Raw genomic sequence first — 16,673 nt, 5'->3', positions numbered from 1 at the left:
TTTATTTGCAGAGAAGTTAGCTTTCTTTAAAAATAACATTTCTACTGTATATACTGTCCTCAGTGTGCGTAAAAAGTGGTTTCCCTACTACTGAAATTTAAAGCACCAGTGTTTGTTTCTGTTAAGCACCTTTCATTCCTGGCGAACAGCACTGACCATGGATGAGTAGAGCAGAAAAGTATTTGTCTTGCGGTATTTCACATTCCAGCTCAAAACCAGGCAATGTTTTCAGCAGTCAAAAGTGGGTTCTTTGAAACTGGTGTTTTGAATTGCGAGCCCACACTTACAGAGATGGATAGACTTATGATTGGGTATGCATGCTGAATAATCCACCATCTACTGAGTTATGTGTATTCAGTGTGCTTACATATGGGCCTGCGTGTGAAAGACTAAAACACTCTAGTGTCAGAATAGAGCTGAACTGACAGGATTAGAAATAACATACATTTTCTCTCCTCCAATCAACCATCAAGCATGTTGGAAATTGTGCCAGAAAATCTACACTAGAACCCGACATCAAAGCAAACTGTGGAAATTTTCTACATTAAGCATGTGAGCGCTCATGCGGGTGGAGACCGCAGCTTCTGTAGGTTTTTGGGGAAGTCTGCTTTTGATATTTTAATGTCCCATGGAGTGGGATGGGCAGGGTCAGAGGAGAGGTCAGCCTGGGCAGGGCAGGAAAAGACCCCCACAGTAATGCAGTGTTACTGTCACACCCCTCCCTAGGGCCTCAGGTGGGAACGTGACTGAGCCCTGAAACTGTTCACAGAGATATTGAGCCAGGGACAACGCACCAGTGCACGCAAGGATTAGTCACAATGCTGGGTTGAATGTGGCGAGGCTTTATGTTGCTCCCTCAGCTAAAATTGGCATATTAATGTGCACAAGGTCCTGTTTGGATGCGTGTTTGCATCCTGTTTTCATGTTGCTGCTTTTGCATTTCAGAGGCAGATTCAGGCCAGAAATGAAGAATATCTTCAGTCTGCTTTCACCTAAAAGTCTCCTGTCCTGCTGGTCAATACCGAGGTGGACCCCTGAGGCCGCTCAAAGCAGACATCCAGCCTGGCATTCAGGGAGCTGACATTCCTTTGCCACGTGGCTACAGAGGAGCTTTGAACCGCTCCATCAGCATGAGCCCTACACTCTGCTAGCCCCTCTCGGCAGCTCCACCAGCCGAGCAGTCATGGGACCACCACTGGAGGTGAATTTTCTCTCTGGCTGTCGAGGGTGACAAGGGATGACTTTGACAGGCATGACATACGATGCAGGTGCTTTAATCTTTCATGCATGGCGGCAGACTGTGATGGGAAAATTGTGTTGTATTCTAGCCCGGGGTATATGGAGAGTTTGGGGCTTATAAGATCTTCTATAAAGCCTCTGTGGAGTTTTTTTTCTCCCTTCTTGAGTTTTAAATGATTTTTTGAAGTGTTTGGCTGCTAATTCTTGCCAAAGAGTAAAAATTACCCAATTATTGAACAAAATCATTGGCCAGTGCTCAATAATCTCTTGTGTCTTTGGTGGAAAGTTCAAATAAAGACATGTTAACTGCACTTACGCCTTCACATTTCACAGTCCAAGTAACGTAGTGAAAAAAGGCACAGTTATTAGAACCATGTGTTGCTAGAGTCTGTGAGGACTAATGAAAAGGTACCACTTACTGTCTTCCAGAGCCAAGTCAGCGCTCGACACTCAAACTGCATTGTCTCAGACCGAGTCCAATGACTTCACCATCTCAGCCTGACAGAATGGAAAGTCATTGGTGGGCAGACAGAGCGAACCCGCAGAAAGGCTGTAAAAATATAGCTAATGACAGATGAAGCAGAAAGTATACAAATGCACACACCCACATCATACATCACAACCAAACCGTATAATGCCTGAGAGGATCATTCAGGGTTTTAAGTCTCCTGTCAGTTTAGAAAATGATCTGAGTGAGTGACACAACAGCAGCTGTTTGAGAAATGAAAGGCAGTTTATACACTTTAGACAAAGAAGGATTTATACAGGGATATAAAGAGTCAAATCTAACAACTCAACCACTTCTTTCTCCTCATACTTGATGTTATCATTTTACATCATTTAAGGTCATTACCGTACCGTGCATATCCACATTTCCCATGATAGAAAAATAGACTTACTATAGCATACATATTTTTTATTCAGCTTGTATGACTTACAGCACTGCTATGTGAAGAGAAGACTTGGCAAGCTCTCAGTATGTAAGATAGCGGGGGGAATGTTGGGAATGTGAAAAATGTACCTGTTACACCTGGGCGCCAAAAATGAGGATCACACTCGGCACTTGAATGCCTCTATACAACAAGCTTTCCTTCAGCAAAACCGTATAACTGCAGCAAACCTTTTCTTTAGAGCTTCAAGTTTTCTCATAATGAATGTAACTTCATGCTACAACATGGGTGAGTGATTATCAATACTAAAATGATAAAGCTCCTCTGAAGGTCCAGTCAATCCTGGAAGAACCAAATCAACCACTTTACTAAGCATTTTCTTGCTGCCCTCCTCGGGCTGCAGTCATCAGACTCACAAACAGAACTCCTTTGTCCTTGCCTTTAGCCTTAAAATAGTTCAATCTGATTTTCAGTCATGATATTTAATCTTTACTATTGCATTTTAATCTAGTTTGTGTGTTTTCTAATACCTCATTTGTTTTCTTCTATTTTTCTATTGCTGTGTTATGGTTGCGTTGCTCTGATTCTGTGAAACGAGTTGCCCCTATAGGATTATAAAGATAGCACTAACCTCGAAAACTAGCATAAAGCTGTGTTTCTCTTTTTGTCAATATAACAACCATAAAAGCACCAAACTAAGGTGTTACTTTCTGACTTTTGAACCCCATCTGCGATGCATAGCCCTTTTACAATAAAATACACTTTTAGAGGTCTCTTCACTAGGTATACTGGTTCAATTTAGCTCATTAACACATATATCAAATCAGCCAAAGGCAGCAGCCAATGCATTTGAGCATGCTCCAATTGTCAAGATGGTCTGCTGAAGTTCAAACCAAACATCAAAATGATGAAGAAAGGTGATACATGTGAACGCATCATGGTTGTTGATGATCTGGCAGGTTTTCCATGTGATTGGCTGAACTTTTTTTTTTTTTTTTTTTTTTTTTTTTAAAGATTTGTTTTGGGGCTTTTCGTGCCTTTATTTGATAGTTGAGGACAGTGGACAGAGTTGGAAACTGGAGAGACATGCGGCAAAGGGCCACAAGCTGGATTTCAACCAGGGCCGCCTGGAACATGGGTAGTGCCTTAGACTGCTAGGCCATCCGTGCGCCCCACGGCTGAACTTTCTGTCCGTCACATTTATCACGAGTCATTCAGAGCAACAAAACAGACAGGGCCTGCAAAAAGTATTCACCCCCTTGGATGTTTCAGTTTGTTTTGGTTTCATATAACAAATATTCAATATAATTTGACTTTTTGACAAAAAGTTAAAAAAAAAACTCTTTAATGTCAAAGTGAAACCAGATTTCTATAAAACAGTTTAAAAAACATATATTCACCCTTTGAAGTGACTGACCTAATTCAACAGAGGACCAACCAGGTGATGCTAGTCTCACAATTAGTGAAATGGGAATCACCTGAGTGCAGTGAATGTGTCTCAGGTGATTACAGTAGAAAATCACCTGTGTCTGGGTGATTCAGTCACTTGGTTAATCAGTATTCCTGGCTACCGTTACACCATGATGATAAAAAAACAATCCAAGCAACTCAGAAAAAAGGTCACAGAAAAGTATAAGTCAGGGGATGGACACAAAAAATTGCCAAGAATTTGTGGCTGGGTTTGGAAAGGGCTGTTCATGCCTGAACTCTGTGCAACCTGACAGAGCTTGAGCAGTTTTGCAAAAAAGAACGAAGCGTCCAGATGTGCAAACCTGATTGAGGCCTATCCACACAGACTCTGTGCTGTGATTGCAGCCAAAGGGGAATCTACTAAATAGTGACTTGACACATATTCATGCAAGGACTTATTTTATATTACAAATTTTTGTTTAATTGACATTACTTTGGAGAAATCTATATTCAGTTAGACATTAAAGAGTTTTTTTGTTTGCTTGTTTTTGTCAAAAAAGCCAAACTATATTGGCCACGGCTGATTTATAAAATCAATAAAAGGGTAAGATATCCAAAGGGGTCAATATTTTTATTGGCATTGTATGACTCAGCAGGCATTGTCATGGCAACACACTGTTCCTCACCATCAGTGAACTAATCTTTTGCTGAAGCCAGCCAGGAGAAGAGCAAAAACCTCATTTACCCAGAGAATAGCTTTCAGTGTGGATCTGTTCTTCTTTTAATAAAAATTCTTCTTCCTTTTAGTGGCATCCATGCTAATCTCTTCACTGGCCACCATGTTTGCAGGCTTGAAATAAACTAAGCCACGCCCATAACTACTGCCTCTTTTTCCTCAAACGATGCTGATTGGTCTGGTCAAACTCTGACAGGGAACAAGTCTATCAGCTTGAAGCTTTGGAAGGTGAAGCTGCCTGATGCCAGACTTGGAGCCTGGCCTGTCAATCTACTTAATAAGGTTAACTTTTATACACAGTAGAACAAGAGAGATTCTACTGTTATATAACATGTCCTATTGAAAAGTATTGATGTATTACCAACTACAAATCTTTAACATATAAGTAACTTGATGTTTGCCGTAATAGTAAGTCCTACTTAAAACAATTTTAAACAGTACAGACACTGAATCAAGCTTCAAACTAGAGATGCAATGGCGTCATTTGTTTCTGTAGAGCCCATAGCTTTAGGCTATCAAAGTACAATAGGAAGCTGACAACACAAGGAAAACATTGGGAGTGCTGGGAAAAAAACACACACAAACTACTGAAGTGAAGCCAGAAAGCTACAGTAATTACAGACTGGACCGAAGAAAACCAGGAAGGAACCCTCTGCAGGCCTGATAAGCAGGCAGTGTGGCTCAGAAAACAGCTCACTCGTGGACCTCAGACCGCCAGCTCTGCCCTCCAGCCGGCCTCAGAGATCCACACAGTATTATCTCAGCTCTCTGAAATCTGGCTGCGTGTTCAGGCGGCTGTGCCAGAACAAAAGATCTGTCATGAGCGAGGTAAAGACACAGTCAGAACACGGTACATGTCAGTCAGCTTCAGAGGAGAAAACTGTTCATTTCCACAAACAGGAGCGGGCGCATGACGCTGCAGGGCTTCTGTCTGCAGGCCAGCCCGGCCCACGAGGTGTGTTCACCACATGGCTCCTTTGGAGAATGATTTATCTGGACAATGTGAGCACAGAGGTATGTCCAGCCAGCTGCTGACACAAACAACTCACACTTATTCTCTCTCAGTCTCACCACACAGTCCACAGTGACAGGGTGCAAACAATTCAGAACATTAAAAAGGTAAATAAAAACCAAAGGGCTAAATATAAGCAGCAGTGTTAGTGGCAGTGTGGGTCAAGACCAGGGTCTGTGTCTCATTCATCCACACAGGGGGCACACCGAGGGTTTCGATGGTAGTATTACTGCCTGGCAGAAATAGCAGATTGTATAAGCCAACAATCAGTAAAGCCAGGCTCAGAATAGACAGGTGTCATGTTGCAGAAGAAAACAGCACATGACCTGAAAAGATATCAACACGGCTAGAACATGTAAATAAGACTCTGTAAACAAGGCAGAGTCAAATAAACACTGCAATGTAAAGTTCAACTCAATACAAATCGAGTGGGATCTGACGTAAACTAACAGGAGTTAGTTCTAATCACAGAGAGGCACAGAGAAAAAGATAACACATCTTATTTTAACATTTCAGAGACACTCAGAGTGCATGAGCTCCCTAAGACGCCTCCCGTCCAAAGTCTTCCTGTGGAGTGTGTCTGGTTTCCTGTCCTGATCAAAGCCCAAATGAGAGACAGCCCCTGTAAAATTCCACCTCTGTCATTTCAAAGTATGACTAAGATATGTTTAAAACTCGTCAGAATGCCAGATGGAAAGTGTTAATGAGATCCTGCAGTAGCTCTACTACAGCAGAGTCTCCATGTACCTCCTGTCTGTGTGACTGGTTTAGACGTGACACTTCTCTACAGTCAGAGACAGCAGAAAAGTTGTTTTTGATACAAGGATATTTTTATTGTCAAGTATACCACAGGGAGCCATATAATCCACCTATTCCTGAAAGTACAAATCCCTTTTGTGAGGCTGACATCTGGATGTGAGTGTCCACTTTTTATACAGTGGAAAAAGGAAGGAAGCATACTGCAGAGGAAGGAGAAAGTTTAAACCACCTCCCAAACTTCCAGGGCAGTATGAAACACATGTTTTCATCTCCAGCACGACTTCCTAACATATCTTCATTGGTCAGATGTGTTCACCCAATGACTTTGTAAATCCTGGATGTAGTCTCGAAGATGACACCTTTAGGTTTCAGAGACCCCTAATCTAGGATTAGGCAAAGAGGAGGAGCTGAGGTGGGCTCAATGATTATCTTGGTTCTTAGTGTAGCACTTCATCTTGCTAGCAAGTTCCAAACATGGAATCTAAAACAATAATCTAGCAAATATCAAATGCATCCATACGAAGTACATCATTGAGTAGGCACTTTCTGTACCTAACATTTATTTTTGGGCTTTTCCTAACTTTATTCACCTACAACCTAACCACTAGGCCATCTGCACCTTTCTAAAATATATCCTCTATAAATGAAAGGCATGTTCAAAAATATATCTTGAAAAAAAAATTATCCAGGTTTGTTTTTCTCAGCTCTGTGTTGACACTTACAGGACATCACTTTCTCAAGCTCTTTATAAGTGTCGCATAGCGGCTACCCTAACCCTAACATCATGTGTATTTCTCCCATGATCCTCTCCAAGTCTAACCGTTAGCTCTGCAGCCATATCTAAGGAAAGAGGCAGCCTCGCCCACTCACAGTTGCTGTAGAGGCATAGAGGTGGAGTTTTTCAACAGAGTAAAATTCAAGGAGAACCAACAGACAAACAAAAAAAGGCTTTTTGGGTGAAACAATTCAAAGCAACCACTTTAGGTTGCATATCTCAAAGGAGATCAGTCCTACGACGGGCTGCACTCAGTCAGAACACTGAAGGAGTTTTGTTTTGGTCTAAGTGAATGGTGCTAACATCTACTGAATATTCTACTGTAAAAGTAGATTTATATACGGTTAATGTCAGCGATGTGTGCCTGGAAAAATGAAGGCAAAATCTATGATGTGCTTTAATTTTGAAAGATATGTCTGAGTTCCTTTGTTTCATTACAACCATATGTTATGTTTCATAACTAATCCAAACGGCACCATTTTTAAATTAAAACACTTAGTTTTGATTGGAAAATGTCAGAGTTGTGGTCGCGGTTTGGCATTAAGGAGATTGTGGTGGGTCCTGAAGCTAGACCAGTTGAGAACCACTGACTTTAGTGAAGCCTAGCCTCCAAACTTTTAAAACGCACCCAACTGTCAACCAAATTTATGCATGACTCTTGTCCTTAATAAAACCAAAACTCCCTGTGCAGTTTCTACTAGTAGAGAGATGACTATGGACAACAAACTGTTGTTGAACCAGGCTGTAAACATGTTTGTTTCTGCTGTAAACATGGCTCCTTTATTCCTTCACCCAAATGGACACTCAAAAAACTGTTTTTGCACTGATAGATTGGTTTCATTCTCAACACCGGAGGTTATCACTCGCTATAAACTTGCAGATGATCCACTCATTTACTTGGCAATTCAGTAACTGACTCATCTAATTAACTGTATTATCTATTTATCTTTTTAATCTGAAATTTTTGTTCAATATTTGTTTACTTAGATTACATATCATATTATCTGCGTGTATATGCGTGCATAGACTAACACAGAGGACTATTCATACAGCTGTCAACATGATCAAGGAAGTCATTACAGTGCTGGAAGCTTACAGGTGACCAAACTTGACTATGTAACACTCAACTGTGTGTCAATCTAAGCAGTCAGAGCATTTTGTAACAGTGGTGACAGCTGACTGAAAATGTTATGAAATGCTTTGGTGTGTTGCACCTACAGCCAAGATGGCATAGACAATGTAGTAATTAAAAAAAAAAAGAAGTTATATAAGCTTTTAATTTGGCTGCATATGAGGAGGTAGTGCAGCTTTCTGCCATACTAGTCTTATTTTTTCACTACTGTTGAATTAATCTTAAATTAAGCTCTTAATTGCTAACTGAAAACTAAAGGCCAGCACAGGAACATGCAGTTGTTTACCAGCAGACAGTTTTAAAAAAGTGGAAGTTTGTATGTAAATTCAGCCCTGCTTCCCTCTGATACAACAGTTTCTCATTGGACCATGTGATCTTGTGATGTTTCAAAGCATCTTCAGCTTGAGAATAGCTTTGTTTGTTGAAATTAAAAGTTCAGACCCTTAATAGCCTTAAAGCTATTTAACAACACGAGAACATTTGAAAAATAAAGACATGTCTTATTAAGAAAAACACTGTTTACTGTGTCTTTCACATCTGAGTGAGTCAGAAATAGATCATCCCCAAAGGACAAGTCCAGCCAGCGGGGAAGAAGGTGGTTTGTAGCTGAATATTTATGCATAAAGACGTTGTTAATCTGAGTGTATATCGCAGGGATCATCAGCGTCTGTACCAGAGACTTGTGATTATATATGTCTGGATGTTAACACATTGACTGAAGTACATATGATGATTCACTGTGGTTTAAAACAAATCAGGGCTCAACAGTTTGATAGAGAAGGATTTGTTGTGTCTTCAGCAGATGTGAAGTATACAGGAAATGATTGCTCATACAGCAATGGGAAGAAGAGCCCACCACTGCTCGTCTGACTCCACTGACCCTGTTAAAAATGTTGATGAACACATCATGCATCATCTTACAAGATGTATGAATCATGCCAGACAGGAGGCTCAAGCAGAGTGTTGAAATGTGAACTAGGAACCAGATGGTTCCTACTGAGGAGTTCATAATGCCTCACTAAGTATTGCTTTAGTGTCTTCCTTCAGATAACTGCTGATATGACTTTTTCTGTTCTTCTTTACTGATCAAAGGATCGGCTGTGTATTTGATCAATAGCAGTAGCTGTATATTAACCATCAGTTTCTGTCTGTCTGCAGCTTGTAACCACCACACCTTTCTTTATTATGCAGTTTGTGTTACAGCTGGCCCAAAGAGACTGAGGGATATTTACAGTGTGGAGGCTGCTGAGCAGGTGGAGTCAGGCTGAAAAGAATTCAAATACTGGGCAAAGTTCATTAACTTGTACTGACAGGACAGCTCCTAGATAATGATGGGATTTAAAAACAACAAAGAAAAAGCCTTGTGAGGAATGGCTGTAACCTACATTTCTAACCTTTTTTACTGTCTTTGCAGACAGAATAATTGCCAAGTCTCTTTGAGATAGCTGCTAGAAAGCAGGTAAACCCAGACACCCATGTACTGAGTGAGTATAAAATCAGGGAGCTTAAGGAGATTTGTAAGCAAGGAGCAGTGACAAGCCCATATGTCTGACGCCCTCAGATAGCGCTTAATCATCGCGATAATAAATTAAACACTAGATTCAGCACGTGCTCACGAAACTCACCAAAAACAACAATAACGAAAAAAAACAGCAGCAATACAAAGCTTGAACTCACTTTAAACTCAATGATACTGCCGCACAGGACAGTGTTATTGAGTTACACAGTCTAAGAGTTGGTCCTTTCACTGTGCCTTAACTTTTAACATAACTTTGCTTCTCAAGTTTTGTGAAACTTTTTGAGACCATGTCGGCTAATCAGCTTTCCTGTCAGGTGTCTCAGACTCACGCCGTCCACACAAGCCAAATAAAAAACTCATGAAACAACAAGAAATGAGACAATAAACGTACCTAATATTTGATAATCCCTGTCCGAACTTAATTCCTTGCTTCCAGTGTCCTCAGTAAATCCGGGTCCTCTGTGGTGCTAGATCCGTCGGTTCTCAGTCAGTCTGACAGCCCAGCGGTGTCTGTCTGTGTGCAGCTGGGTCCAGTATCTGAGGGCGGGGCTCTAATCTCGGACACATCCCTGAACTGCCACTGTGACTGCGGGTTAATCCAGACGACCCAGACCTTTTCATGTCAACGAGCTAGTTCACTGCTTTTAACAGACCACACACTGCTTCCTGACGGTCTGAGAGTTTGCCAAACAGACAGAAATTATTGGTCACGTATAGTTAAAATTTGACTTATGTAGCTGAACTAAATCTGGGTGTAAGCCTGCTGTCTTTAAAAGTGGTGCAGAAATTAAAGCTACAAGCCACCGGAAAAGCCAAAAAAGTTTTATCTGAAAACGTGAAGAGATAGGGAGTTTTGTAGCCTGATTAAAATTCCTCATTCACATTTAACTCCTCTTGTGCCATAAGTGTAAATAAAAAAATTAAACATTTTCAAAAGTGTCAGCAGAAACAAGTCTGAAAGCAGCATGTGCACAGTGTGTTACCAAAGCTCACACTCCACAGACCGGATACTCATAAGTATCAGAGCACATGCCGCCATCTAGTGGCCAAACTTTAAAACTACAAGCAGGTAGTCTGCAGCTCTCTAAATACAGGCGCATCTAAAAAAGATAGAATTTCTGGGAAAACTTCGTTTACTAATACAAGAAGTGAAACCTCTAGATCAGTGGTTCTCAACTGGTGGGTCAGGACCCAAAAGCGGGTAGTAGAGCAGTGTTTGTGGGTCGCGGATAGGTGTCTGAAAAAAATTGTGGCAAAGGTCCTGAAGTCCTCAGTGGACATGCATCCCTTTTATGTTACCCTTTCTTTCTGTGAAATTGGTTACATTTAAATGTTTGGCCTGTATTCCAATTCATTTCACTCCTTTTCTTCCAATGAATAATGCTCATTTCCCATGATAATGAAGTAATTTATCAAGATCTCTGCAAAACTGGCAAAAATTTATACATAATGACGGGAAAAGAGGGTGTAAGACTTGTCAGTTTTGTCCCTTCTATTTTATATATAATGACATTCGGTCAAATCATGCTCAAAACTTCTAAATAATCAATTAACTAAACATGCGTTGTTGACATTTTGGGGGGGAAATTTGGGTCACGATTTGGTGTAAGAGAGACTGGTGGGTCCTGAGGCTAAAAGAGTTGAGAACCACTGTTCTAGATTCATCTCACACAAAGTGAAATATTTCTAGACTTTTTTTTTTTTTTGATAATTGCTGCTTACCACTCACAATAATCAAAAATCCACTATCTCTAATATTAGACTTTCACAAACATCAGTCCTAAGTAAGTATGTATGATTTATAAATGTTGACCTTCTGGCAAATTCTGTTCATTTGTGCACTCAGTACTTGGTTGGAGCTCCTTTTTCACAAATTATTCCACCTATGTGACATGGCATGGAGCCGATCAGTCGGTGGCACTGCTGGGGTGTTATGAAGCCCAGGTTGTTCTGACAGCAGCCTTCAGCTTGTCTGTTTTGTTTTGTTTTTTTCTCACCTTTCTCTTGACATTTTCCCAGAGATTCTCTTGTCCATGGGTTCAAGTCAGACCAGTAGGCTGCTGAATCAAGCACAGTGTTACTGTGGTCAGTAAGCCAGTTTCTGGTAGCTTTGGCTTCACTGTAGGAAGGTGCCAAGTCCAGCTGGAAAAGGAAATAAAGTATCTCCATAAAGCCTCTCTGCAGATGGAAGCATAGAGTGCTCTAAAATCTCCTCTCCTGCTGACAGCGTTGACTCTGGACTTGATAAAGCACAGTGGACTAAGAGGCAGATGACATGGCACCCCAAACCATCACTGACTGAGGAAACTGGGGACACTGGACTTCAAGCACCTTGGATTTTGTGCCTTTCTGATCTTCCTCCAGACTCTGGGACCTTGATTTCCAAATGAAATTCAAAATTTCCTTTCATCTGAAAACAGGACTTTGGACCACAGAGCAACGGTCCAGATTTTTTTCTCCTTGATGACTTTTTGTCCTTGATGTTAGTGGTTTGATACTTGAAAGACAACACTTGAAGTTCATGTTCTGGACCCGTCTGTGTGTGGTGGCTTTTGATCCACTGACTCCAGCCTCAGTCCACTCCAAGTGAAGCTCCCTTAAGTTCTTGAATCTGCTTTGTTTGATGATCCCCTGAAGGCTGAGCTCATCCCTGTTGCTTGTTCGCCTTTTCTCATCACACTTTTCCCTTCGAAACTTTTGCAAATTAGACTTTCCACAATATTTTAGTATATTGCAATAGTGAATTTTCATGTGCCCTAAGCCATAATCATCAAGCTTAAAACTAAAAAAGGCCTGGAATGTTTTACTTTGTGTGAGATGAATCTATAATTTATTAAAGTTTAACTTTTTTAAGTAAATCATCGGAAAAAAATGAACTTTTATATGATATTCTTATTTTTTTATGCATGAAGTGTCATGCTGAAAATGAATCTCTCTTCACTGTTTAACAGATTGGAACGCTGACTGTTAGTGTATTTAGAAAAAAAAATTAAGGCCTATTTAGAGCAGGGATGGCGACAACCATGAATGAATGAATAACCATTGAACAGGTTAACATCATTAAAATAAAAAAATGCATTTAAAACGTATTTTTTTAAGTAAATATAATGAATATTTTACCATTTGATTCTAAGGAACAAATATCTTTTTAGTTTTGTGTTTTGTTTCTAATTAACTTCCTGTTACGTGTTATTGTAATACTCAGACAGCTCAATAGAGGGCGCGTTGAGCTCGTGAGGAACATAATGCCCTAAAGAGCCAAGGCCTACAGTTGAACTCCTGCAGCAGAGATGAAAGCTTTTTTGCTATGTCCAGTTTATGAAACAAACTTTAATATACCTCTCATTCAGATCTGGATTGGTTTGAAATGTGTGCATGGTGTTATATTTGTACGAATCTTTACAGCAGATGTTTTAAACCAGTGGTTCTCAACTGCATCAGGACCCCACTACCTCCTTAAGAGAAATCAGATTTTTTTAAATGTTCAACTTCTCAAATTACCTCGATGAAAAATGTTGTTTGCCCTGAAATAGAAAAAAAATGGAATAAGGGGACAGTACGAAACAAATGTAAAAAAAAAAAAAAAAAAAAAAAAAGCACATCATTGCAGAAGAATATGCATGCATACATTTTATTTAAGTCCTAGCATGAAAATCATTTAATTTCTTGGGGAGTTTCTTATTTATCTTAGTAAAACCAGCTTCATTATGCAAAGAAAATGAGAATAAAAAGGAGAAATCTTGAGACAAAAACTGAAATTTACCAGTCATCAAAAATACATGTATGACTTGTCTGTATGTCCACTTAGGCCCTCACAGACTAACATTTCTGAAAACAGTGGGTATAAAGATGCAGACAAGGGACACAGCAAGACAACAGGGAATACAACAAAACTACAGAAGTTAACTTCTGAGTTTAAATGACAATGGCAAAACTGTATCTGGAGATTTATTATATAAAAACAGGATTCGTTCATCCTTAGTGTTATTAAGACTACTTCTCTGAGGTGCAGTTAATATATTAAACCAATAGAGGGCAGTGGTGCCTCGTCATTTTTATTTTAGCAAAAAAGCTCGATGGATATTTTACAACCTTTTCTGATATTTAAGAGATCAAAAACTATGCAACTTATCCAGAAATAATGGATAAAGTTCCAGGGAGAAAAGCTCCAGGAGAGGTATTTTACATGACAGTCTTTTATCCTAATATGACTTTGCCTTTCCTGCATAATATTTGTAATACTATAAGGAAAGGCATCTTTTACTTCTGCTTTTGTTAGTTTGCTTTTATCTTTCTGTCAAATATATCATGAAGAGTAATGGAGTTAAATGTTAAAATGGTAAAAATAGATATTTAGCCTTTTTTCCAGCTGCAAGATCACATAGTGAAAATACCCCATTCCTGTGCCTGCAAACATAAATCAATCAGAGTGCAAAAATATAAGATTAAAAGAACAAGGGAAAAAAATCACAATGGGCAAAAATAAGCCATGGGCCATGGCCAGTTACAGCATGACCTTGCTTGATCTTTGTTTGAATAAAATGCACATATTTTAATGTAATATCTTTAATTCACAAGTGGAAATGCGATGGGGAAAATCGTGACCATACAGTATATTCCTCATTGATCATGCCTACTTACCCACAGGGGTGGAAGCAACTAATTACATTCACTCATATTACTGCGATTGAGTGGTGTTTTGGTGTGCTTGCACATTTTTGAGCACATTTTTAAATCAGTCGTTCTACTTCTACTTAATAACATTTAATCAGAGTAACTGTACTTTTACTTGAGTACTTTTTCCATGTCTGTTGACAACATAGCAGCACATAAGGAGACTGTTTCCACATCACAGCCCAAAGAAGCAAAAACTGGAGTGTTTAAAATCTCAGGGTTAAACATTTCTGATGATTGTAACCCTGTAAAGTCTAATTTTGACCCCATTCTGAGTGAAATGGTCTTCAGTGTGGGAGTTATTTGACAGTGTTAATCCACCAGAGTTAGTTTAGCTCTGTAAAGAGTCAACTGATCTAAGCTCAGCTCACCATGATTTTAAATCTGGGGTGATGTGTGGGTGAATTTTCCCATCATACCCTTGGGCTGAGTGGTTAGATGTGTTTTAGATGCATTTTAGATGTGTTTGGATGTTGCCTGTTGTTCAGTGATCCCTGCTAGGGTTCTTTTGCTCATGCTTCTGCTGGATTGTTAATGGTTTTGATGTTAGACACATTAGACACGAGTAAAGTTACCCACTGAGTTAGAGTTCCCACCTGTGACTTTAGGTGCTCTTTGAGGTTGAATATTCTTCATCAGAATTCATTGTCTTGTGAGGTTGGCTGTCTGCTTTGTTCTTGCCAGAGGAGCACCACCTTGCCACAGATTTTCAAGAGTAATTACAGCTCTGTCATGTTGTAAAATATTTAACTTTTAAAAGTGTAGTTTAACTAAATTATATGTACTTTGGACTAGTATAGAAAGCTTTGAAGTGTTGATTTAACTCTATATGAGTCTATTTAACACTCTGAAGCAGTTTATTTTACTTTATTATAGAGGTGGGACTCTACCTTAACAACCTGGTTAGAGATCTATTCTCTTGTTGCTCTTGCTGACAAGTAAAGATCATATTTTCCTGTACAGCTCCTCAGTAGTTACTCAGTACTTTAAGTAAAATTTGAATTAAAACTTTAACTTGAGTAGATTTATAGACCAGCAAGCTGGCAATACTTTTAATAACCCAACAATAGATGAAAGGAAAGCTCAAACTAGTTGATTTTGACATTTTGAACTATGTACAGAATAAATATTTTAAAAATCTGTTTGCAGTTACATAAAGCTACAAAAATATTTACCTGCACAAGCACTGACGTAGTAGTCGGTCAAACAAACAGCACAAAACGTTTATTTTGTATTTTTATTTTGAGAATCAGACCTTATATTTAATCACTGTCTAAAATCTCCTAACTAAACATTTTTGGCAAAAACAATTTTGAGTGATTTTCTTGACAAACAAACAAATGATAACAAAACAAACAGCAAATAACAGGAAACATACAATAATTACAAAAAGGTACATTCAATTTTCAAGACTTGCAACCTGCTTTCTCTTTAAAGGCGGAGCGGCTGTGGGTCCCCCTGAGTTTGACTGTAAATGACCCACAGAGCTCCACCTGCACATTATATAAGCACAACTCTACTGCACAAAGGAAGAACAACTCTGTTTTTATCCCTTTGAATTCACATGATGGGCCAGGGACATAAATTCAACATATCACCGTTTATGAGATGACAGGCAACAGACCAACATGGTGGGTGTGTTTAAAGAAGTTACATCTTCATTGTCACTGTTACTGGCATTGATCACATGGAATATTTGATCTGCACCAATTAGAATATTGAAATTTAAAGAAAACAGAGGTGACATCTGTTACCTGTATGAACACAAAAGGCCCAATCGAGAACCTGAGAACTGAATAGGACTGTGAGCAGATTTGTATCTTATTACATGTTTACCATTAGGATCATGCCTGGTATAACAGGTAAAAACATATGAGAGCACACTTCCTGTTTGCAGCAAAGAATGCTGATTTCAGAGTCTGGGTTGAGCCTTTAAAGCTTCAATAAAACACGATCTATGAACGCATTATAGGTTTCAAGTAAAATGAAAACGTGATCCCTGCTGTTTAAAAATATTTCAACCAATGAAATAAAAAAGGATTAGATTTTTTTTAAAAGATGATAATGAAATTTGCCACATTTTCTTCCTAATTTTCCGCTGTACGACACATTTTACAGAGTATGAGAACACTGAAAATGACTTCACGCTAGGATAGGATTCTTTTAAAATGATCTGTGTTTTTTTTGCCAATATGCAACGGTGACCTTTCTTTGGTTTATTTTGTTTGTTTTTTAAAATAAAGTTAAATTGATTGTGTCACTTTCATCCCAAAATATTCCCATGATTGAATCCTCTGCAAAATCCTCTGATTAAAAATGCAGCAATGTGATAAAGTTTGTGCACCCACTGACCTTTCGACCCTCGTTTATTATACAAAATAAGCTAGAATAAATCAGTTTTAAGTATTTTAGGAAGATTTCACATGCATCTCTAGTTAAAAATAAATTATTTTGTTCCATGTGAAATTTCCCAAACACCAGTATTTGAATTATTTGATTTTTTTCTTTTGTTCTAGAGGGGAAACTC

At 39.1% G+C, this 16,673-nt stretch overlaps 1 protein-coding gene across 8 annotated transcripts in view; it reads right to left on the bottom strand.

Moving 5' to 3' along the window:
- The window catches only part of LOC121506861 (F-actin-monooxygenase MICAL2-like), a 58,242-nt gene extending 48,242 nt beyond the window's left edge, over positions 1 to 10,000 (bottom strand). For all 8 annotated transcript variants that reach the window (XR_005991693.1, XM_041782868.1, XM_041782848.1 and 5 more), the window contains exon 1: positions 9,864 to 10,000. The gene's annotated coding sequence lies outside the window, so the exon portion shown is untranslated. The remainder of the gene's footprint in view (positions 1 to 9,863) is intronic.
- Between the last annotated feature and the right edge of the window lie 6,673 nt (positions 10,001 to 16,673).

This window comes from Cheilinus undulatus, linkage group 1 (assembly GCF_018320785.1).
Source record: "Cheilinus undulatus linkage group 1, ASM1832078v1, whole genome shotgun sequence".
NCBI lineage: Eukaryota > Metazoa > Chordata > Actinopteri > Labriformes > Labridae > Cheilinus > Cheilinus undulatus.
Note: the sequence above shows the minus strand (reverse complement) of the source record. Positions and strands in the feature narration are given on the sequence as shown.